Raw genomic sequence first — 24,555 nt, forward strand, 5'->3', positions numbered from 1 at the left:
GCCTTAACCTCCATTCCTGTCATAATGGCCTATTTCTCTGATTCAAGCATCAAAGCCTTTGCCATCTTCCTTGCCTGGAACACTTCTCCCTAGCTCTTCCTATGGATGGCTTACCGTCATTATTCAGATCTCAATGAAGCTTTCCCTGGTCACTTATCTAATGGAACCCCTAGCGCCTGTATGTTTTTCTTTATCAAATTATCCTGTTGTGTTTTGTTCACAGCACTGACATTTTCTGGTTTATTTGTTTGCTTGTATATTCTTTCCCTACTAGCATGGAAGCTCCATGAGAGCATGGACCATATTTTCATGTTCTCTGCTTATTCCCAGCATCTAGAATCAGTAGGGAATCAATAAATATTTGTCCTATGTATGGCTGAATGGATCTATCTTATTCTTTTATAGTGCTGCATGGTACAATTACAGTTTATTTAACCATTACCCTATTAATGAACTTGCAGATTACTGCTAACTTTTTGCTATAACAATGCTACTCTGAAGATTGTTGTGTCTTTTTTTTTTTGTAATTGCATAGGGCAGGGAGCTAACAAGAAATAAATAAGACTATATCCTGTTTTCTTCCCTGACATCATTTGTATTTCCTTTCCCACAGATATTTAAAGAGCCCTTATATACAAACTAATTTTTAAACATAAAATAAGTTTGTTGTTTTTAATAGTTCAAAGTGAAAGAGGAAGTTGTTACTTTATCATCCAGAATGTATTCTCTGCCCCAGTCTAGTTAGATCTAAAATTCTCTTATATCTCAGGAATCACCATGGAATTATACGAAGCTAGAACAAGATCCTTAAAATTACCTCTGCAAATAATTTTTCATTCAATCTTTCATCTCGTCATCTTATTCATCTCTGTTGGCTCCTTGCCTATACACATCCTCTGCAACCTACACTAGAATGTTAAATAGTCCCATACCGAACATTTTGTAACTATCATTTTAAATGGGTATTTATATTATTATACTTAAAAATGTTGGTATGTTGAAATAAAGAAAATGTATAATTTATTTTAAGAAAATTAGTAGCAATTTTTAAAAGAGCAGATCTAATATTCTTTTTTATTGAATTTATTGGGGTGACATTGGTTAATAAAATTGTATAGGTTTCAGGTATACAATTCTATAATGCGTTGTGTGTATATTGTACTGTATACCACCCTAGTTCAAGTCTCCTTCCATCACCATTTATCCCCCTTCTTCTACCTCACCCACCACTCCCCACTCTTGCAATCACCATACTGTTATCTGTGTCCCTAAGTCAATAATTTCTTGTGTTCCTTCCTCTTTCCCTTTATAATTGTTCCTCTAAGTTTTTTGCTAAAATGAGACAATGTTTTATGCCTTGTGAGTACTATATACTATACCTAACTAAATCCAATTGCAGAATATGTTCCTCTGGATATTACAGATTTTTAAAATCCAAAATAGTAATATTGATAAGACTGTATAACTAATTCTCAAATATTAATTCCAACCAATTGTCAATGTTGTATCAGTTCAAACCCAAGAATATCTTATAAAATAACAATTGGCAAATGAACTACAAATGAGACATAAGGACTAATTAACATATTTTAGGCAGGTAGTCTTTAGAGTTTATTATTACTAATTCCCCAAATAAAACATGTAAGCAGCAACCTCCATGTACTCAAACAAATACGTGAATACAAGATAGAGCTTGAAGTACATGATGTGAAGTAACAGAAACCGTAGTCAAAATGTTTTTTAAAAATAAAAAGAATGAATTCCCTCATTTGACTGAGTGTCCAGCAGTAGTAGGCTTCAGACCAGGCGTGATCCAGTGAAATCTAAAGCCATGGAAATAGTTATGATTGCTTCTGGAGAGTTTAGTCTTCACAACAAATGTTTCATCACCTATCAATTAAGAGTGTGTCCCTGAAGGGCTACGTTGTGAAGAACTATTCAAATTCTGCTGATAGAAGTGCTACAATCAAGTAATGATGTCTGTCCAAGGGCAAAGGGGAGAGGAGCTGGAAGATAAGAAGCCAATGGAAGGGACACTAAAGTTTCCAGAAGAACAAAGAGTTCAACTGTGTGAAATGCTAGTAGAAGGATTCAGGATGAGGGTAGAGAAAAGCCATGGGTTTCATGCTAACCTTTAAAAGAGCAATTTCAATAATATGTATAGGAGGGGCAGCAGTCAGAGTACAATGAGTTAAGGGGGAAAAAGAAGTTGGCGGATGAAGCAGTAAAGTACATTCCTGAGGTTTGTAGATTTGTGAAATTCGTAGATATTACATGTTAGAACTGATTTTATTACATACAGTTTTTTAAAATCTAGTTAAATCTAATATTAGACTGCAGCTGAATCAGGAAGATTATAAAACCTGAAGCGAACAATGTCCATCAAATGACTATAGCACCTGATCTTTTTTTTTTTTTTTTTATAGCACCTGATCTTAAGCAATAAATTTTAGTACCCTTAACCTGGCCTTTTAGTACCATTTATCTCACATCTGTCAAAGTGAAAACATTAGGGAACCACATCAAGGGGGTTACAAACTACCTGGAGCAGTGATTCTCCTTATGAAGTTCCTTGACCAGTAGCGTCAGCATCACCTGAGAAAGTGTTGGAAATGCAAACCCCCGAACCGTCTCAGACTTACTGAATCAAAACCTTGAGGGTGGGCCCCGGTAATTTGTTGAACACGCTCACCAAGTGATTTGGAGGCATATTCGAGTTATTGTAGTACAATATCACTTTCTCATTAAATAAGCCACATAGTTATTACGTTACTAATCTACTTGGTCTGCGTGATTTAGACTACCTAGATTCTGTGCCTTCAAACCAGTTCAAGGGGTTCGAGCTAACTAAGCCTTTTAAGCGTATGGCGGTCTATTGGTCAGCTGTGGTCTATTAAGAAAGCTCAGAGCTGGAGGAAGGATGATTACTCATTTGGGAACCAGCAATCCCCGCAAGTGAGATAATCTCTCCCAAACTCCCCATGGCTTGAACTCAGAAGGCTCAGGCAACCAGAGCCAGTTCCTAATACAGTGGGGCCTTGACTTACGAGTTTAATTCGTTCTGTGACAGAGCTCGTAACTCAAATTACTCGTATGTCAAATCAAAAGTGAACGAGTGAGACACGTGATGCTGGGCTGATGTTGTGGCGTTCACTGTGACGTTTGCTGCGCCAACTAGCAGTGGGGTATCTGAAGCTGGCTCGTAACCCGAATTTTAGCTCGCAATTCAAAGCAGAAAATCAGCCGAGACGGCTCCTATCTCGAAAAACTCGTTAGTCGGGACACTCGTAAGTCAAGGCCCCACTGTACATTAAAACTGCCTACAGTAATTTTTGACATATTTGTGATGAATTTTTTTAAAATTTTTGGCTCACTACCCATTTGTAACATGTATCCTGCAAATCACGCCCCCCCCCCCATTTTCCTCCAACGTTTATTTACAATGCTGTTACATACATATTATACTGCACTTCAAAATAAAAAGATCCCTTAAAAAGATCCCTTCATCTAGAAAGCATGCTTATCTTGCTGAGTTCTCCCTTTCAGCCTGCGATTATTTAAGGTCTTTATCTCTGTGTATTTAATAAACTGTTTCTTCCAGAGTAAGTCGAACAACTTGAAATTTGACTTCCACCTAAATTTATCCAGATTTTTAATTTAGCATTTTATTTTCTGCTATGCAGCATTCCTTAAAATCCTGAACTTGATGTACTTCATTTTGAAGACATTTCTTTGTGGGGGGGGGGACCCACAAATTAATACATAATTATAAAGGTATAAAACAGCTAGAAAGAAACACATAACTCTACTACTACTAGAGTTTAAGATTCTAAAATAAAGACTGTCACCTGCTTAAGGACTGAGCAGAGGTGAGGAATGTTTTACTAGGTCTGAAATAAATCAATAATAAAAGGATGAAGACTTACCAACTGTTAATAATTAACTACCAGTTAAAACTTTAAAGGTCTAAAATGTATTATTACCAGAATGGAAATTAATCTTTGTGGCCAGACTTAACACACCCTTTGCTGTGTTCAAAAGAGAGCATGACTAATGTTTTGTTGGTAATTTCTAATATTGTATACCTACCAATGTGTCATTAGTAATACTGGTAGGACCTTAACTACTACATATGCTACTTTTTTCAAGGTTTTCAATATAAATCTTTCAAATAAGTGTTCAATATAAATTCTGGTGATACAGGTTGACATTTCTTAAAAAGATTCTGTCCTATTTCTGTATTTCTAGAATAGTAATCTCAATATTTTTATCTAATGAAGAATGCTCTCACTAGAATAAAAATTACATTTATATTTCAAAATTTAGTAATATGTGTAACCACAGAAATGTGGAACAGTAGTTGTTTTTTTCCAGAGAAAGTACTTCTCTATTTCTTTGCAGCTATTCAACAATATGTTGGAGTTTTGCAAACTCAGGAAATAACATAAACAACTTCCTTTCACTGTCCTTAATAGAGAAGTCCTAAAACTAATCAGCAGTAAGTTGTAAATTTAAAAAAAAAAAATCAACCCTGACCGGTTTGGCTCAGTGGATAGAGCGTCGGCCTGCGGACTAAAGGGTCCAAGGTTCGATTCCGGTAAAGGGCGTGTACCTTGATTGCGGGCACATCCCCAGTAAGGGGTGTGCAGGAGGCAGCTGATCGATGTTTCTAACGCTCTCTCCCTCTCCCTTCCTCTCTGTAAAAAATCAATAAAACATATTTTTTTAAAAATCAACTTTATTGATGTCTTTTATGTACAATAAACTGGAGATCAGTGAGTTAAGTTGTAAATTTTAATATTATCTATACTTTAAAGTGTATTGATTTCTGCTACATGTCAGTTAATCAAAATTAACCAGAATACTTTGAGAGGAACTATTTGATTAACTTTTTAAAATCAGATGAGTGTTAAAAGAACACCTTTTTTAAATTTACAAATAAAATTTGCCATGACTTTTTAATTACTTGTTAAACAAAACAAAAACAATGAAAAGTCTAATCACCCCTTACAGTCAAAATCTGGAACACAAATGCTCATGTGTCAGTGCCGTCTGTACAGACACCCTGCTCCCGAAGCCTTGAGACTGCTTTTTCCTAAAGGGGATTGTAGCGAAGACTTCTGATTGCGTACATATTTTAACATAGCCAATCAGAAGTGGCCATTTCATTGCATTCATGTTTTTAAAATTTTATCATAAATTAATAAAACTTGCTTATAGTTACATAAAAAATTAAAATATAAATGATATGAAAATAGTCTCCTTTCTGCAGTTAAATAATCCTCAGAGGTAACCACTGTGATCAATTCTTCTGTAGACTTTTAAAAATGTATATATTAGCATACATATTTTAACTTAAATAAAATGAGCTATATATATGGCTATGTACATTTCATTTTTTATTTAAAAATGTATATGAGCCCTGACCAGTGTGGCTCACTGGTTGGAGCATCAGCCCAACAAAGGGTCTCGGGTTCAATTCCCAGTCAAGGTCAAGTCCTGGATTGCAGGTTCAATCCCAAGCCTTGTCAGGGCTGCTGAGGGAGACAACCAATCAATTGCCTTCGCACTCTCTCACATCAATGTTTCTCTCTCCCTCCCTCCCTTCTTTCCACTCTCTCTAAAAATCAATGAAAAAAAAATAACCTCGGGAAAGAATTAACAACGAAAATGTATAAAAGATCTACCTAATTTTAATGCCTGAATATTATATTCTTGTAGCATCATTTAACTAGTATTCTATTTGTACAACTAAGACACATTGCTAGGTTTTAAAAAGTTACAATGACATAGTGACCATCTTTGTATATATATTTTTATGCAGTTATGTGAAGTGGAGTGGATGACTCAAAGCTTTTGTGGTTTTGCCTTGGCCAGGTGGCTCATTTTTTTGGAGATACCATATACCAAAAAGGTTATGGGTTCAATCCCTGGTCGGGGCTCATAGGGGAGGCAGCCAATCAATGTTTCTCTCTCTCTCTCTCTCTCTCTCTCTCTCTCTCTCTCTCTCTCTCTCTCAAAACAATCAAATAAGCCCTAGATGATTTGGCTCAGTGGTTACAGCATTGGCCTATGGACTGAAGGGTCCCACGTTCGATTCCAGCCAAGGACACATGCCTGGGTTGCAGGTTTGATCCCCAGTGTGGGGCATGCTGGAGGCAGCTGATCAATGATTTTCTCTCATCATTGATGTTTCACTCTCTCTCTCTCCCCCTTCCTCTCTGACATCAATAAAAAATCCTATATAATAAAAGCCTAATATGCTAAGTGTCCGGTCATTCCGTGGGCCATTCAACCAATCAAAGTGTGATATGCTAACACCACTCAACCGCTCGCTATGATGTGCACTGACCACCAGGAGGCAGACAGTCAACTGGTAGGTTAGCTTGCTGCTGGCGTCCGGCCAATCTGGACTGAGTGAGATGGGCTGGACATGCCCTGGGGCCCTCCTGCATCCCTCCCCGGCCAAGTTTTCACTGGAGGGTTCCCTTGGCCTGGCCTGCACCCTCTTGCAATCCAGGATCCCTCGGAGGATGTTGGAGAGCCAGTTTCAGCCTCATCCCACAGGCCAGGCCGAGGGGCCCCACTGGTGCACGAATTTGTGCACTGGGCCTTTAATTTTATATATATATAATGAAAATCAAATAAGCCCAGCCGGTTGAGGGTTGACCATGAACCAGGAGGTCAGGGTTCAGTTCCTGGTCAGGGTACATGCCCCCGGCCCTCGGGTTGTGGGCTCCATCCCCAGTGGGGGGCATGTGGGAGGCAGCCTATTGATGATTCTCTCTCATCACTGATGTTTCTATTTCTCTCTTCCTCTCCCTTCCTCTCTGAGATCAATAAAAATATATTTTAAAAAAACAGAGCAACTCTTCTTACCATTTATTTTTGTTGGTTTTGGAAAACACATTTTTCATAAAATATATTTTTCTGTTAACATGTAATGGGCTTAATATGTTACTTAAAATACTTTAAAATTTTGTTTTAACTTCAAGTAGGTAAGAATAGACAGACATAATGCACATAAACAAAAGCTCTTTGGGATCCTCAATAATTTTTAAGAGTGAAGAGAGGTGTTAAGACCCAAAAGTTTGAAAACCATGGTTCTAAAATGCTCTCTCCTTCATTTACTTCTCTCCCCCAGCATTGTCATGTTTCTTCATGTACATGGAGAAATACATGTGTACCTGTATTATTCCCTCTACTTAAAGAGAGGGGACTCTCTGTATTTATCACAGTTTAATTCTAAATTCACTCTCCTTTTCAAATTTATCTTTGCTTGACTCTGCTGCTTTAATAGGTAGCCACTGACTCATCTCTTGTTTTCCTTTCATTGCTCCAACTTCTCAGATTTATGCTCTTCACTTACTGGTAGCTCCATCCCAAGTGTGGTGACTCATCGGGTGTGTAGAGTGTGGGAAGGAAATAGGCCAGGAATTCAGTCTTGCATCCTGCTAACTTATTAACCTTCCTCAAGTATTGGTACTTTCTTTTTTTTTTTTTTTTTTTAAATATATTTTATTGATTTTTTACAGAGAGGAAAGGAGAGAGATAGAGAGCCAGAAACATCGATGAGAGAGAAACATCGATCAGCTGCCTCCCGCACATCTCCCACTGGGGATGTGCCCGCAACCAAGGTACATGCCCTTAACCGGAATCGAACCCCGGACCCTTGAGTCCGCAGGCCGACACTCCATCCACTGAGCCAAACCGGTTTCGGCGGTACTTTCGTATTATTCTTGCTCAAGAGCCTACAGAGTCCTTGCTTATCACCTCAGATATAAACTCTCTGCCTGTGTTCATTCTTACAATGTTATCCCACCTACCAGCCTTATCGCCCATTAACCCAGCGCAGGCCCTCTCTATGGAAAGGCTGATTGCCTCACATGCTCTTTCCCAATAATACACTTTGTGTACTGGCCCCTCCTATGACCTGGCTCGATGTAATCCAGCCTTTAACCCCAGTTCAGGTCCCATAGTCTCATTAAGGTTCTGGAGTCTCTTTCTTCCCTCATCATCACAGCAAACATGTACTTGGTAGGCGTCAAGCTCTGGGCTAGACATTTGTGACAGAAAGTCAAAAGGTCGAATCAGCCCAGCAGGTCAGGAGGTCACAGTTCAACTCCTGGTTGCAGGCTTGATCCCCAGTAGGAAACACGCAGGAAGCAGCCAATCAATGATTCTCTGTCATCATTGATGTTTTTATCCCTCTCCCTTCCTCTCTGAAATAAGTAAATATATTTAAAGAGGTAGAATCAAACACACTCCCTGTCCAGCTCAGGAATGTATCCAATGGGGAGACTGACATGACCCTAATAATACTGTGTTCCAAGCATTTAAAATACATTATTTCACATAATCCTCAAACAAGCCCTATTATATCAGTAGCCCTACTGTCCATCTAAGAAATGAAACAGATACACGGCCTGCTATCAGATATCTAGCAAGTGCCAGGTTCTTCTTGACTCCAAGCTGGAGTTCTTTTTTTGTGTGTGTGTAACATATTTTTATTTATTTCAGAGAGGACGGGAGAGAGAGATAGAAACATCAATGTGCCCTTGACCGGAATCGAACCCGGAACTCTTCAGTCTGCAGGCCAATGCTCTTTCCACTGAGCCAAACTGGCTAGGGCAGAGCTGGGATTCTTAATAATTATCTAATAATGAATGCTTTTTGACGGAAATAGATCAGAGCATAATGGGCAAAGTGGCGAGCAAGGAAACAAAAGCCTTTGTTTCTGGGAGGAGGCAGGTCTAGTAAGAGAAAGTTTCATGTTGTCCTTCTGTATACACACACACACACACACACACACACACACACACACACACAAATGCACCACAAACAAGCATTATCAAGGGTATGATGTTAGGAGTGAAAGACAAACTTGGGCAACATGTTGCTCTCTTTTTTGGATTCCCAAAGAATAGGTCATTGTCCATATTTTCACTTACACATCGAATTCATTGGTGTTAATTTTTTTATGCATCTGTTTCTACCATTAGAGCACCTACTGTGAGCTAGTGAGTATAGAAAGATGTCTTATACCCACTAGCTCACAGTAGGTGCTTAACACTTGTTCTCTCTTTTTGATTTTTAGAGAGAGAGATTGTTGTTGTTCCACTTATTAATGCATTCACTGGTTGATTATTGTATGTGCCCTGACCGGATGAACCTGCAACCTTGGCATATCCAAAGGATGCTCTAACCAACTGAGCTACTGGGCCAGGGACTCAATGAGTGATCAGTATGCAGGATGTGTGAGGTTGGAGAGAGAATGCTGATGGAATAGATAAGGCAGGGTGAGGCCTGATTTTAAAGAGCATGCTCTGGAGATTTAAGCCTTACTGTGCCAGGCCAGCACAGCCAAGGGTTCGGTGAGTCTGAGGGGGTGGGAGTGGGGGTGTCCGCGAAGGATTAAAGATAGACAAGAGAATAAGCTGGGTCTAGTGGACCTCCGTGCCTGGCTGAGGCCACAGAGAGATCCAGACGCAAGCTGAGCCTTTATTTTATAGCCACAGGTAAACAAGGTAGTGGTCACCATAGTTACAATGTTCTTATGAGTTTCACTTGTTTTGGCAGCACTTGCTGCACCTCCCACAGCCCATTAGCTACCCAGATAAGATCTAAGGAGAGTCATAAGGTCAAACTTAATTATGCTAAGAGAGCTGTGCCCTCTAAGCTGGGACTTGTTTGTGGCTTTGCCAACAGGTCAGTCCCAGGCTTAACCCTATAACCGCTCCCTATAGCTTACTATGTAGGCAACAGGGAAGCTATAAGGGTTTTCTGTTAATAGTACTTACTCCCCCCTCCCCAAAGTTACCATTAAGCTCTGGCCAGCATTGCTCAGTGGTTAGAGCATTGGCCCGCACACCTAAGGGTAGTGAGTCCAATTCCAGGCACATAGCTGGGTTGCGGGTTCAATCCGCAGCCCCTGTGGGGGTATGTGCGGGAGGCAACCAATCCATGTGTCTCTCTCACATAGATGTCTCTGTCTGTCTGTCTGTGCCTCTCTCTTCACCTCCCTCCCTCCTATCACTCTCTCTAAAAAGCAATGAAATAAATATCCTTGGGTGAGGAATACAAAAAATTAATAATAAATTAAAAAGCCTACACTTAAGAACAGTTGTTTCTTGCCCTGCCCGTAGTGCTGTTCACCAGGCAAATGTCCTTACCTCTTCTGTTTACCTGAATTTATAGCCATATTTCTAAATGTTTTATAGGGTTATTTTTTTTAGATATTGACTTCCCACTATAGGGTATGAGGACTTCATTTTCCATGGCCCACTCCCCTCATTATTGCGAATGCTTTTTGGGTCTAGGATACTGTAAGCCTAGGATACTGACATTTCACAATAATGTACCTTTAGTATGTGTTCTCATTTATTGCTTAAGGGATGCAATGGAGACTCATGTCTTCTTCTAGGGACATTTTTTTGTTTTGTGTTTTTTGTTGTGGTTGTTAATCCTCACCCAAGGATATTTTTCCATTGATTTTTAGGGAGAGTGGAAGCGAGAGGGAAAGGCAGAGAGAAACATCAATGTGAGAGAAACACATGCATTGGTTGCCTCCTGCAAGAGCCCTGACCAGGGCCTGGGCCAGGGAGGAACCTGCAACTGAGGTATGTGCCCTTGACTGGAATCGAACCCGGGACCTTTTGGTCCATAGGCCAACGTTCTATCCACTGAGCCAAAACGACTAGGGCTAGGGACATTTTATTTATATATATATTGATTTCAGAGAGGAAGGGAGAGGAAGAGAGAGATAGAAACATCACTGAGAGAGAATCATTGATCAGCTGCCTACTGCACACCCCACACAGGGATTGAGGCCACAACCTGGGCATGTGCCTGACCAGGAATTGAACTGTGATCTCCTGGTTCATAGGTCAACACTCAACCACTGAGCCACACTGGCTGGGCTCTGGGGACATTTTTGTATTATTTCTTTGATAAATGCCTCTCCTCCATTTTCTCCTCATTCCAGACCTTGTATCAATTGAAACTCCTGAATTAATCTTATAAAAATTTTTTCTTCTATTTTCCATTTCTTTGCTTTCTATTCTACTTTTTGTGATTTTTTTGCATTTCCAACGAGCTCTTTCTTAAAATAGAATCTGTATATCAAGCCCTTCCTTGTTAACTGATATATGTTACACATGTAATTAGTATGCTAATGAGAAAGCTTGTTATATATATGTTAGATATAATACACACTAATACCTGTTTTATGTGCAAACTCTTCTCTTTGTGAGTATAATGAAAATTAGTTTTCCCTACTTCAACCCTATTTTCTCCAGGTCCTACTTGCTTTATGTTGGAGCAGCGGTTCTCAACCTGGGGGTCGTGACCCCTTTGGGGGTCGAACGACCCTTTCACAGGGGTCGCCTGAGACCATCGGATAACACATATATAATTACATATTGCTTTTGTGATTAATCACTATGCTTTAATTATGTTCAATTTGCAACAATGAAATTGGGGGTCACCACAACCTGAGGAACTGTATTAAAGTGCTGCGGCATTAGGAAGGTTGAGAACCACTGTGTTGGAGGTTTCCTCCAATGTCTGGGACTTGGCTGTCTGTCCATTTTCAAAGCTGAGAGAGTGTGGGATGGGAGAAGGGACCTGGGAGTCCATGGACAGACTTTTGGTCCCATGTCTAAAGCTATCTAGTGGCCTCTGGTGCCTGTAAGTACTGAACCTCTGAGGGGTTTTCAGAACTGATTAACTTGTTTTCATTTACATTTCTGATTTTTGTTCCTTAAATTGTTACTTCCTCCACCCTGCTAAATCAATTAACACTCTTCCATTCAATTTTCATCTTCCTATACATTTATTAAAATCTCATTTTTTCTCTCTTGTTTGCTTGGTTCTTATGGGTAAACTTTTCCCAACAACACTAATAAAAGAGAAAAATGGTAATTGGCGTACGACGATACCCTTTTCATTGGCTAATCCGGGCTATGTGCAAATTAACTGCCAACTATGATTGGCAGTTAACTGCCAACTAAGATTGGCAGTTAACTGCCAACAAGATGGCGGTTAATTTGCATATGTAGGCACAATGCAGGGAGGCGAAAGGGAAAGCAGGAAGAAGCCCCCTGCCACTGACAGTGATCGGAAACCCAGGGGGGAGCTAAGAGAATCAGGCGCCTTTGCTGCCCTGGCCAGAGCCAGCGCTGGGAGCTGGACACGGTCGAAGCTGGCAGTCCCGGGAGCTAGGGGTCCCTTGCCTGGGCCTAAAGCGGAGCCCACGATCGCGGGGCCGCTGCAGCTGCGGGGAGCTGGGGGTCCCCTGCCCAGGTCTGACACCTCTGCCGGAGGCCTCAGGCCTGGTCAAGGGGCCGATCCGGTGATTGGTGATCGGAGGGTGATGAGGGTCAACTCCTCTGGCCGAGGCATCAGGCCTGGGCGGGGGGCTGAGCCGGGGGTTGGGGGATATGATGGTCCCCTTGCCCAGGCCTGAAGCCTGGGTCAGAGGCGTCAGGCTTGGGCGGGGGGTGGAGCAAGCGATCAGAGGGAGATGGGGGTCCCCTGCCCAGGCATGATTCCTGGGCCAGAGGCCTCAGGCCTGGGCGGGGGCCAGAGTCAGTGATCGGGGGGAGATGGGGGTCCCCTGTCCAAGCCTGACACCTCTGGCGGAGGCGTCAGGCCTGGGCAAGGGGCCGATCAGGAGATCGGAGGGTGATGGGGGTCTATGCCTCTGGCTGAGGCATCAGGCCTGGGCAAGGGGCAGAGCCAGCAATCGGAGGGGTCTGGGGGTCCCTTGCCCAGGCCTGACGCCTCTGCCAGAGGCCGATCCTGCAATTGGAGGGTGATGGAGGTCAATGCCTGAGGGCTCCCAGCATGTGAGAGGGGGCAGGCTGGGCTGAGGGACACTCCCCCCACACACACCCAGTGCACGAATTTCGTGCACCAGGCCCCTAGTTCCTTTATAATTTTAGAAAATGGGAGGAGGCAGAGAGAAACTCTGTTACTCTACCTTTTAAAATCAAAAGTCCACTGAAGTTCTAAGTAGGCGGGTTAAGGAATTCTTACCTTTTTAAAGATAAAATATAGGTGACTTTATAGAGAAGAGGCTGGAGAAGGGAGAAAATGGAGGCAAACAAAGTTGGTTTAAAGCTGTTGTAAAGTCCAAGTAAATCATGAGTGGCTGAGTTAGGGTGGTTGTAGTGGGGAAAGCAAGGGTACATGAAAATGTGTTTTTTCTTACAGGTACTATCAACACTTGACTTAATGAAGAGGGTCAAATTATGTCAAGGCTTTCAGTGTGGTTGACTGCGATAGCGAAGGTGGAGACCATTTTTTGTGGAGCTTTGGAAGCATTTACATTCAGAAGGAGGCGAAGGGACTGGAAGAAGACCGATGAAAGAGAACCAAAGGACCGTGGTGTATGGTTTCAAGATGGGGAAGAGGGCGGAGTCAGCGTTTTCCAATGCAGGTAGGTCCCGTCAGACAAAAGCAGAGAAAGCCTATGCATTTGGCAATTCAAAGTTGATTTGCGACCTTTGAGAAAAAGGTTTTCATGGAAGCCTAGAGACTAAAGCTATATTCTAGCAGATTGAAGAATGAAGGTAATGAAATAGAGGCAGAATGTAAGGTATTATAGAAAATGGAATAAATCAATGTGTAGTCAGGGTCACAGGAACGTTCTTTATAGAGTAGAAGACACGTATATTTGTACGAAGAAGGAAAAGATAGCACTGTGGAAGAGATTGCAAACAAAGTGAGGATGCAATTGATGATTCAAGACCTCAGTGGACATGTGATCAAGTTCATGGACAGAGACTGACCTCAGAAAGAAGGGCACTCCTGAGATTTCTAGGATCTTCTTCTCATAAACTCTGCTCCCCTTAAAATACACACACAAACACCCACCCACGAGGTTTTTGTCTTGCATTAGGGTATTTCTCTCTCTTTCTCTCTCTCTCTCCCATACACACACACACGCACACACAAGTTCAATTTATGGGAAACAATAACTCATTGTAACATATGTCCTAAAATATTAGTTATTCAGTCCACAACAACACAATGGATGCTTTATCAAAAGAGTCTAAAGTTGGCTTTGTCATTTCTACTTCTTGTCCCCACCAAAGTCTCTCCATCAGTGTGGAGTGAACAGAGTATCTCTGGTCATGCAAGAGATAACTGTTGTATAAAATATCTATATGCATGTGTGCACACATACATTCACAGGCACACACATACAAACACATACTTCTCAGAAAGAATGTAAACTTATCATTCTATCATTCTCCACTCTCTTAGCCTGCTTCATTTTTCTTCACAGCATCAGAGCCAATTTTCAGTCCATGTATTTTAGCATGGCTACATCAATTGCTATAATATTGAAATACCCTACTTCTATGCTGGTAAATAAATAACTGCTGTCCCAGATCCTGAGTCCATCCCCTGCTCTTATTACCCCAGTATCTCTAAGACCTTCCCAGGATTTAGCAACTAAAGGCATAACACTAGTCACAACAAAGCTAAGGCTGGCCTATTTTCCTTTTTAAATTTACTAATGAGAAAGAGATTTATCGTTCCACTTATTCATGCATCCCTTGGTTGATTCTCGTACATCCCCTGACCGGGAATTGAACTGTGACCTCCTGGATTATGGGATGATGCTCAATCAACTAAGCCACATCAGCCAGGCCTAGTGTCAAATATTTTTAATATTCCACCCTGTATAGTACTTATCATTAGCTAAAATTACTTTACATACTTTAAAAATTTTTTAAATTATATATTTTTAAAGCATCACTCTTTTTTAAAATATGTACATATTTTATTGATTTCAGAGATGAAAGGAGAGGGAGAGATAGAAACACCAATGATGAAAGTCATTGATTGGCTGTCTCCTGCATGCCCCACACTGGGGATCAAGCCCACAACCCAGGTATATGCCCTGACCACGAATCCAACGGTGAACTCCTGGTTCAAAGGTTGATGCTCAACCACTGAGCCACACAAGCACGGCTCTTTATATTCTTTTTAATATAAATTACCAATATTGTCAGTCTGCCAAGTAGAAAGTAAGCTGCATGAGGGCAGGGACTTTGTTTTAACATTACATCTCTGTTATCCTTTTCCCCACTGAGTGCTCAGAGTGAATTCCTTACCATATCTGGAGAAAAAGAATATTCTGAGACTCGCAAGGGAGGATGAGTGATTTCTATTTGCGTGGAATTATATCCCTGCATCTCTAAAGTCCCATTTCCCTTAACCCAGTCCTGGAAAATGTACAGCTGGGGATTCAGTAGAGCTAGAAGCAAAGCCAATGTCCAGAATTTCCGTTCCACGGTGGAGCTGGGTCCTGTGTAGCAACAGGCTAGTTGCAGTCCATTAGGCCATTCTGTGTGTGGGGTCCACATGGCCGTGGGCTATATGGGCAAGTGCAGGAGCCTGAGAACTCCACAAGCCAGGAGTGAAGAGAGCATGAGCACAAACGGGGAAGAGAGCGAACTCCTTTGTTTACAACAGGGTGGGAAGCCTTTTTTCTGCCAAGGGCCATTTACATATTTCATAGGCCATACAAAATTATCAACTTAAAAATTAAGTTTGCCCAGCCAGTGTAGCTCAGTGGTTGATGTGTGATTCTATCATTCATGTTTCTATCTCTCCCTCTCCCTTCCTCTCTGAAATCAATAAGAAAAAATGTATTTTAAAAAGTGCCGGGGTCCAACCCCAGCGGGTCCAGGGGTCCCCAAAGGTGTGGATGGAGTCGGCGAAGAAAGAATGACACATGTTTAAAAAAATAAATAAATAATAAAAAAAAATAAAAATATATACATAATAAACATTTTTAAATAAAAAAAAAAAAAAGAAAGAAAGAATGACACAGAGACAGCGTTCAGTTGATCAGCAGCGTAGCCAGGATCTCCAGCCAAGTTCTGGTCTGGATCTCCAGAGAGGTTCTGCTTAGGATCTCCAGCCAGGTTCTGGAGCCATGTTCTCTTGCTAGGTTCTCCAGCCAGGTTCGGTCACCAGGTTCTAGTCAGGTTCTCTTGCAATATTTCTGTAGTCAGGTTCAGTCCAGGATCTTTTGCCTTGTTCTCTCCAGCGAAGTTCTTCTGACTGTAGGTTCTGTGTAGGTTCTGTCTTCTTGGCTCTCTTCTAAGTTCTGTCTCCTGAGTTCTGTGTTCTAAGTTCTGTCTCTTGCTGTCTTGTTACATCTGTATTTATACCAGTTGATTCAATCCTATCAATCTCTATTACAAAGGTTAGGGCGTTTCTTATCTTCATTCCAGGGAGTAAAGATTATGTAGCTTAAGCATGATTGTTTATAGTGATTAACTACCCGCCTGGCACTTAGTGAAGGAGTTTCATCCCCTCCCTGACTTCAGGGAAAAATTCCTACCTGGGGAAACAACCTTTCTAGGAGAGGCATCCCCTCCCTGACTTCAGGGGAAAATTCCTACCTGGAGAAACAACCTTTCTCGGAGAGGTGACCTTGGTTAAAACACAGCGCCAAGAAGGTGAGCAAACATACAAAGAACTGTATGCCATATATGCCAGGTCCCTTGAAACAGCAAGCATGGACCGGCTCCCGGCAAAAAAGTTAGACTTCTATATTCAATGAATTCAACTTACTCCTAAGGCGTTGGCAGGGCCAGACCAAATGATTTCGTGACCTTATATGGCCTTTGGGGGCCTAGGGCCGGAAGTTCCCCACCCCTAGTTTAGGGGATTAAGTATCTCAAATCTCCCCATGCTTGCAGTGGTCACGGCTACTGTGGCCAATTACCTATCCCCAGGTATGACTGTCAGTCAATTACCTTCCCTATTTCACCCAGACTTTACTGGGCACGTGTCTAAAATGCAGCTTTCTGGCAACGCTGCACAAATGGCATGCCCGTAATACTTGGCCCTCCCTTTGCTCCTTTCCAGTTACTCATAACTAGGTTAAATTACAACAGTATCATCTCCAGGACCTAAAATATACCAGGCACATAATGGATGATCAGAAATATTTGTTAAATAGGAGATATCTGTAATACTATCAACAATATAATATATATTTAAAAATGGGGAAAAATATTTGTTGAATGAATGAGCCAATTTTTTAAGGAAAAATATTTTCTAAATAAAACACATTTTTAATGTAAATAGATGTAGTTTTTTGTTACTTTTTTCAGAGTGGTTTCTATATCTCATTTTTTTTATCTTACAGTTTCCTATTCATGCCCAGAGGCCTCCTTGTGGGTAAGAAATAACCAAAACAGTAAACATTTCATGGTACCTCTAAGGCTACCATTTGTCAATTCAAAGGCCCAGTAAAACTGAAATCCTTGCTTCTCCTTATCTTAGATAGATCAAATAGGCAGTCAAAGCCACTATTTGTAGAAAAGAGATTTGTTTTTCTCCTACCCAGAGCATTCTCAGAGGTGGGGGCAAAGGATATAATTTATCCTATTTATACTTGGTATTTATGATCTTGCTTTTTGAAAACAGTTTTCTTCTTTTAACTGTTCATGCTGTTCTAAGTAGTTGTTAAGTAAATTTTTTCAAATGTTATTTTTTTTTTAATATATTTTATTGATTTTTTACAGAGAGGAAGGGAGAGAGATAGAGAGTCAGAAACATCGATGAGAGAGAAACATCGATCAGCTGCCTCCTGCACATCTCCTACTGGGGATGTGCCCGCAACCCAGGTACATGCCCTTGACCGGAATCGAACCTGGGACCTTTCAGTCCGCAAGCTGATGCTCTATCCACTGAGCCAAACCGGTTTCGGCTCAAATGTTATTTTTTAAATATGGAAGATTTATGGGAGAAATTACATCCCACAAGTTTAAGTGGGAAATGATTATCAAAAGTAGCAAATTTTATAGTTCAAACCCAAAACTATCATGTATTGATTTTCAATATTGGAATTTAAGGGTGAAAAATGCTAGTTAATTAAATTAATGTATTCATGACTGAGACTTACATCTACTTAATGTTCATTTTATCTTCCAAATTTTCCTTTTATTAGCCTGAGAGCAATCATCTGATTACAAAATTTATTCAAGATGTCAACTCTCACTGAGACTATTTTATCTCCTTCATTACCATAATGTACTTTTTAAAGTGAAAGAAAACATTGGCTCTACTGCAATGTGATATTATTGCTCAGATAATAAGATGCTGGCAATCAAGAGAAAATCCATCTTTTTTTTCAGAGAGGAAGGGAGAGGGAGAAAGAGGTAGAAATATCAATGAGAAAGAATCACTGATCAGCTGCCTCCTGCATGCCCCACACTGGGGATTGAGCCCACAACCCAGGAATATGCCCTGACTGGGAATTGAACCGTGACCTCCTGGTTCATAGATCGATTCTCAACCACTGAGCCACGCCGGCCAGACGAGTAGATCCATCTTTATTGTGTATTCTGCCAAGAAAATTTACAGCGTGGGGCAAAAGTAGGTTTACAGTTGTTCATATGTAAAACAATACAAAAATTAATAAATACTAATACAAGAATAAACTCTGTTTTGTGTATTCACAACTGCAAACCTACTTTAGCCCCATTTTGTATTTACTATAATGCTTAGAAAATTAAATTTAATCTCCTATAACTATTTTCCTAGGATAGGAGATGAGAGAGTCAAGCAATATGTAAATCTAAAAAAAAACAGATAATGAGTAGGGATACCATTGGTATTTGAGTCTGGTGGCTAACAGTTCTAGAACTCCTACGAAAGAAAACAGAAGGTTTTCATAGTTCTTTTACAGCTCAGATGATTTTCTATTATACTGTCACATCAGTTGGAGATTACATAAAAAAAGAAAAATCCTAAGGATATTAGATTAGTCGAATAGTCTGTGTTTCACATAAGTTCACATAGATTCTCCTTTAATACTGGCCTCTACTCTACTTTGTCTAACTTCAACATACTTGACTTAAACCTCCTTGATTCCATTTCCTGGCTGTTGTAAATTCCTGGCGCTCTGATTTCACTATTTCCCCCCTTTTTTCAAGGATCATTGTCAACAATGAAAAGGCTCAGCAAACATCTCTTTTGTCACCTGTTAGAAATAAGGCGAGCCCCTAAATTCAGGGTTCCTGGTAGAACACAAAACACCCTTGGGAGCCAGGCAGCAAGGCGAACATGTTTACTTCCGCTAGAAGGGTGTGCACCCATGGTCTGGAAGCAGAGCACGTGTCTGCTGGGCTTTATAACCCTGAGGCATGCGCCCGGCCCTCACTCCTGATTGGCGCTCAGGCGCACGGTCTTTCCCGATTGGCTAATTCAAGGGGAGGGGTTGGCCTTTGCCGCTTCAAGATGGCAGCCCTTAGGGGAGCTGTAAGCCATGGCCAACCTGGCGGCTGCCACGTCTCGCAGCCCCAAATGGCGGCTGTCTCCACTGCTTTTGACAGAAAAGATGCCTTCTTTCTTCTCACACGCCCTTCTACAACCTCTCAGAGCCAGGGGTGCTCGTTGATCAAAGGTCAGGACTTGAACTAATAATTCCCGAGTCCCTGCAATGTGGCAAGCCCTGTGCTAGGTGTTTTATTTACAGCTAATTTTCAAAAAATCCCTGAAAGTAGATATTGTCACCTGATAAGTAATGTGAGGATTAGAGCGATTAAATAATTTGCTCAAAACCACACTCCTCATTTTGAGTAACAGTCCCTATTAAAGTGTCTCCCTATTGTGATTATTATTATTATTTTTTTTTTGGAGAAAAAGTCCTATCATGTAGAGATACAGAGAGCAGTCTTTACAAATGAAATGGCATCTGTAATTTGCTATAAATAATCAAATAAGAGATAGTGGGTGCAAGTATAGATGTAAGTTTAGCAACCAGTTGAAGGCGGGTGATAGGGTCATACACATAAGAGTCCATACCGTTTTTTCTACATTTGTGTCTGATGGAACTTTCCAGACTGAACAGTTTTTACAACCCGAAAGGCAGAATCAGGACAGAATTGGTGCAGGTATTGAGGAGAAAAGAAAGACGGTGGAAATTTGTAGTGGCATTTGCCCTAGCAATTCAATAACATACAGCTTGTCCATCTAGAGCCAATTTTGTGGCATATGCCCTGAATCAACTTCACGTGTGTGTGCAAACAGACATATCTTATTGAAGAAAGGAGTGAATTCATTTTCACAGTAATCATCAAGATCCCAAGCTGCTCCTTTAGTCCTAACCATACTTCTCTGTTTAAATAAAAGACCCAGAGACTAGTTTACCAAATACTCAGGCCTTTTTCTCTTCTCTTAATTCCATTTAAAGTAGCTATGTTACTGTTTGCTCATTCTTTTTAAATTCGAGGTGGCAGGAAGAGAACATACAGCTTAAACAAACTGCCAGCCACCTCTGATCAGCTCTGTGAAGAGGTTTCCTGGAGATAATTGGTGTGTTTTTTTAATGTCACCATCAGTTTCAGTAATAGTTCTGCCTATTCCCCAGCTTTCATGTGCTAAACTAAAAGGGGTAATAGTAAAGTCCATCTTAAAACGGAAGGAGTTAAAATATCACCACTAACTTGACACACACACACACACACACACACACACACACACACACACACACACCACTATTTGGCATAGTGACTGGTATAAACCAGCGGGCACCTGTCACAGGATGTCCTCACCACCCCACACTTTGGCTTCAAGGGCAGTCCTGTTGACATTTTCAAAAGCTCCAAAGCTGATAACGTGCCAGAAAGTACTCCTTACATAGTAGTATGCATGTCTAAGTGTGGGCCTTAGGTATTGGGAAACACTCAGGGGGCTCTGGGATTCAATAGTTGGGCAAAGGAGTATGGTGCTAAGGAATGGAGCCAGAAGCTCCAAATGCAGGCTGTCAGGCCAAGGTCTCAAGGACCAGCCAGACAAATGAAGCAGGGAGTCAGAGAGGCAGGCTGGAAAGTGGGATTGATTTGTACGTCCTGTGTAACTTATTCTAACCCACTCCCACACATACAAGACAGTGTCAAATATTGTTCCCTGGAATGACTTCTAAGCCTGAAACCCCACTCTCAAATGATCTGAAGTTCGTCATCTGTGTGTTATTGTGAAGGTATTTTGTAGATGTGATTAATGTTCATAATCAATAGGCTTTAAATAAAGGAGATTGTCCTACATAATCTGGGTGGGCCTGACTCAATTAATTGAAAGGCCTTGAGAGTAGAACTGAGGTTTCCCAGAAGAAATTCTGCCTGTGGGCTGAAACTTCCCTTATGCTTGGGAGTTAAAAAATAGCCTGCTGCAGGGTCAAGCCTCCGACTGACCGGTGGCAGTGCCAGAAACAAGTCCCGGCTTGGAGGGCAGAGCCCTCTTAGCATAATTAAGCTTGACCTTGTAGCCCTCCCTAGCTTCCTAGGTAGCTAATGGGCTGTGGGAGGTGCAGCAAGTGCTGAAACTCACAAGAACATTGTAAACATGTTGACCACTACCCTTGTTTTGCTTTGTGTGCTCTGACTATAAAATAAAGACTCCGCTTGTAGGCTGTGGTAGTGTCTCCATCAGAGCAGCAGCGTCCCACTGATCCCCAGCTGTATGCTCTTGTCTGTCTTCGTTAATCCTTCACTGCCCCTCCTCAGGCTCACCGAACCTGCTGGACGGGGCACAGCCTGCCCTTTCTGACAGCCTGCTATATTCAGGCTTGACTCCTAGCCAGCCCCCACAACTGTGTAAGTCAATTCCTTGCAAAAAATTCCTTCATGTATATTGCCTCCTGGTTCTGTTTCTCTTGTATACAAAAAAGGGGCCACATACTAAACTTGACAAGATCAGGGGAGGTCTTACAAACTCAGAGACCTACAGTAACCACATGGGATTGTCTGAAATTAAAACTCTAACTAAAAGCGAGTCATGGTGGGTAGTAAAGTTCTAGGCCGGCATCTTCCCTGACAGAGGTCAAGCTTTACCTTAACTGAGTGAGCCTACTGTCTTTTGCATCTACAATAACGTATCTTTGGAGCGTCAGGGTAATTTCCTTTTTTCCGGACCTCTCGCTGCACCAGGACATAGACCACAAAACCCCTCATTGCTATTGTTATCCTGTTGTTAACTGCTGTCCTGTAACCACAAATGTAAAAGAAGTTTGTGTCTATTTGTTTTACTTTTTATCCAATCCCTGAGATTTCCCTGCTTTGCTTTCTCCCGCCTCCCTACCACCAGTGGATTTCATGTAACCCCCTGATATCTTCCCCTTTGATTCTGATGTATAAAATAACTGGTAAAACTGCCATTTTCTGGAGCTTTTCTCAATCTGTTGAGATTTTGCTTCCTGGCAGTTGTCATCAGTTTGGCTCAAGTAAACTTAAAAAAATTCTCTACAGGTTTAAATGTTTCTTATATTAACACTCTGGTTGAGCCCTGATACAGTGATTGAGCATGAGTATTTCAAGTAGTATTATGTACAATTTGGACTTTATATTTTAATAATAACAAATACAAATATTTGTATTTTAATAGCAAATACAAATAGATTTATTTATTTTTTAAAAACATATATTTTATTGACTTTTTACAGAGAGGAAGGGAGAGGATAGAGAGTTAGAAACATCGATGAGAGAGAAACATCAATCAGCTGCCTCCTGCAAACCTCCTACTGGGGATGTGCCCACAACCAAGGTACATGCCCCTGACCAGACTCAAACCTGGGACCTTTCAGTCTGCAGGCCGTCGCTCTATCCACTGAGCCAAACCGGTTAGGGCACAAATAGATTTTTATATATAGGAGTGAGTGCATGTGGGAAGGGGGGAAGGGCGGTATAAACAAGAGTTCGCTTTTTGACTAGGTCCGACCTTGGGCTCCTATGTCCTTCCTTGTAGTGTCCAGTTCTAGTAAGAATCCTGCTAAGTCATTTTATCTAGAATTCCTCTCCCTCAATATCTGATTGGGTTCTTTACCCTACATTATCCTCCAGGCATATCTCTTATCCTAGCCTGCTTTCAGTAAGAATCTTTTGAGTAGATCTAACAATAGTTCTCCTTACCATCTGATGTTTCCTCTTAGTAATTTTCTATCCACAGACCGCCCCCCCCCCAACAACCAACTACTTGACTAGAAATTCCCACTTTTCTTGTTGTATTCAATGTTGAGCCCATTTTTTTCTCCTATATTACAAAACCCCACCATAGTAGTCCCCATTGAAAAAAATGATTTAGTGACTTTAACAAATATACATATATATCTACATATATATATTTCAAAAGGTTTATACTGCTATATCACGTATACAGCTTTTAAAACGCTGACATGATAAATGTTGAAATTAAAAAGTAAATACAAAGAGGGGTTGTAATTCTCTTCCTGTATCTCTAGCAGGGGTGGGCAAACTTTTTGACTCGAGGGCCACAATGGGTTCTTAAACTGGACCGGAGGGCTGGAACAAAAGCATGGATGGAGTGTTTGTGTGAACTAATATAAATTCAAAGTAAACATCATTACACAAAAGGGTACGGTCTTTTTTTTCAATAGTTTTATTCATTTCAAACGGGCCGATTCCGGCCCGCGGGCCGTAGTTTGCCCACGGCTGGAGAGTCAGCTTGCATTTATCTCACAGTATGTACAGTTGCTAAATTTAGGGTACTTTTCTTTTTTTAATATATTTTTATTGATTTCAGAGAGGGAGATGGAGAGATTGAAACATCAATCAATGATGAGAGAGAATCATTGATTGGCTGCCTCCTGCACGCCTTCTATTGGGGATTGAGCTTGCAACCCAGGCATGTGCCCTTGACTGGAATCGAACCTGGGACCCTTCAGTCCGACGCTCTATCCACTGAGCCAAACCGGCTAGGGCAAGGGTACTTTTCAAATTTTCTCAAATATACACTAATACCAAAATCAAAGATCGTCTTGTCGTCACAGTAAAAATTTTACAAACCAGACATGTTACTATTCACCCTAGTATGGTAATTATGAACAACTAGCAGAGCACCAAGCTGAGTAGGAAAGTGTCTGAAACACTAATATTTCCTTTACAAACATATACATGGAGTCTTTTCAGTTTAACTAAGTGTCTTTTGGCTTTAATGGAAAAAAAACATATCGCAACACATCAGGACGTCAGCAGGTGTTAATAAGGATTCAGTGGCAACCACCACATTTCAAGATATAGGACTTGCGCATTCGGGACTACAAATGAGTTCCCTGCGGGGGAGGTGGAGCGACCTTTAAGTTGGTAACTTTTTCAGCCAATGACACAACCACGCCAAAGAGGGAGTAAAAGACTGGTTCCTTTGAGTCATCCTTCGAAGTTCTGAGTGTATTCTTGCTAAGGATGTCTCACCTGTAGGAGAAACTTCTGAGACGTTATAGCAATTCCCTACCCAACATTGGCCCGGCGGGAGTGCTCGCATCTAACCCAGGAAGGAACTCACGTGGCCTAGTGTCAACGGAAGAACCCCGTCCCCAGCGGAAGAGGCGGAACCCGCTTGATTCTTGCCCTTTATTGGCCACGCAACCAAACCCTTCATCACAACCAATGAGCGGTGGAAACTTCTGGTAACGTCACTTAGCGTACCGGCGGTGGGGTCCGGCGATCTACGTAAACTGGCTCCACACAGGCGCAGACGTCCTGCTTTCGGCCAATCGGAAGAGAG

General features: G+C 41.3%; 1 long non-coding RNA gene across 1 annotated transcript in view; it reads right to left on the bottom strand.

Moving 5' to 3' along the window:
* Positions 1-7,486: 7,486 nt before the first annotated feature.
* The window catches only part of LOC132233397 (uncharacterized), a 62,316-nt gene continuing 45,247 nt past the window's right edge, over positions 7,487-24,555 (bottom strand). The window contains exon 2 of the long non-coding RNA XR_009452613.1: positions 7,487-7,614. This is a non-coding gene — a long non-coding RNA (uncharacterized LOC132233397). The remainder of the gene's footprint in view (positions 7,615-24,555) is intronic.

This window comes from Myotis daubentonii, chromosome 1 (assembly GCF_963259705.1).
Source record: "Myotis daubentonii chromosome 1, mMyoDau2.1, whole genome shotgun sequence".
Taxonomy (NCBI): Eukaryota; Metazoa; Chordata; class Mammalia; order Chiroptera; family Vespertilionidae; genus Myotis; species Myotis daubentonii.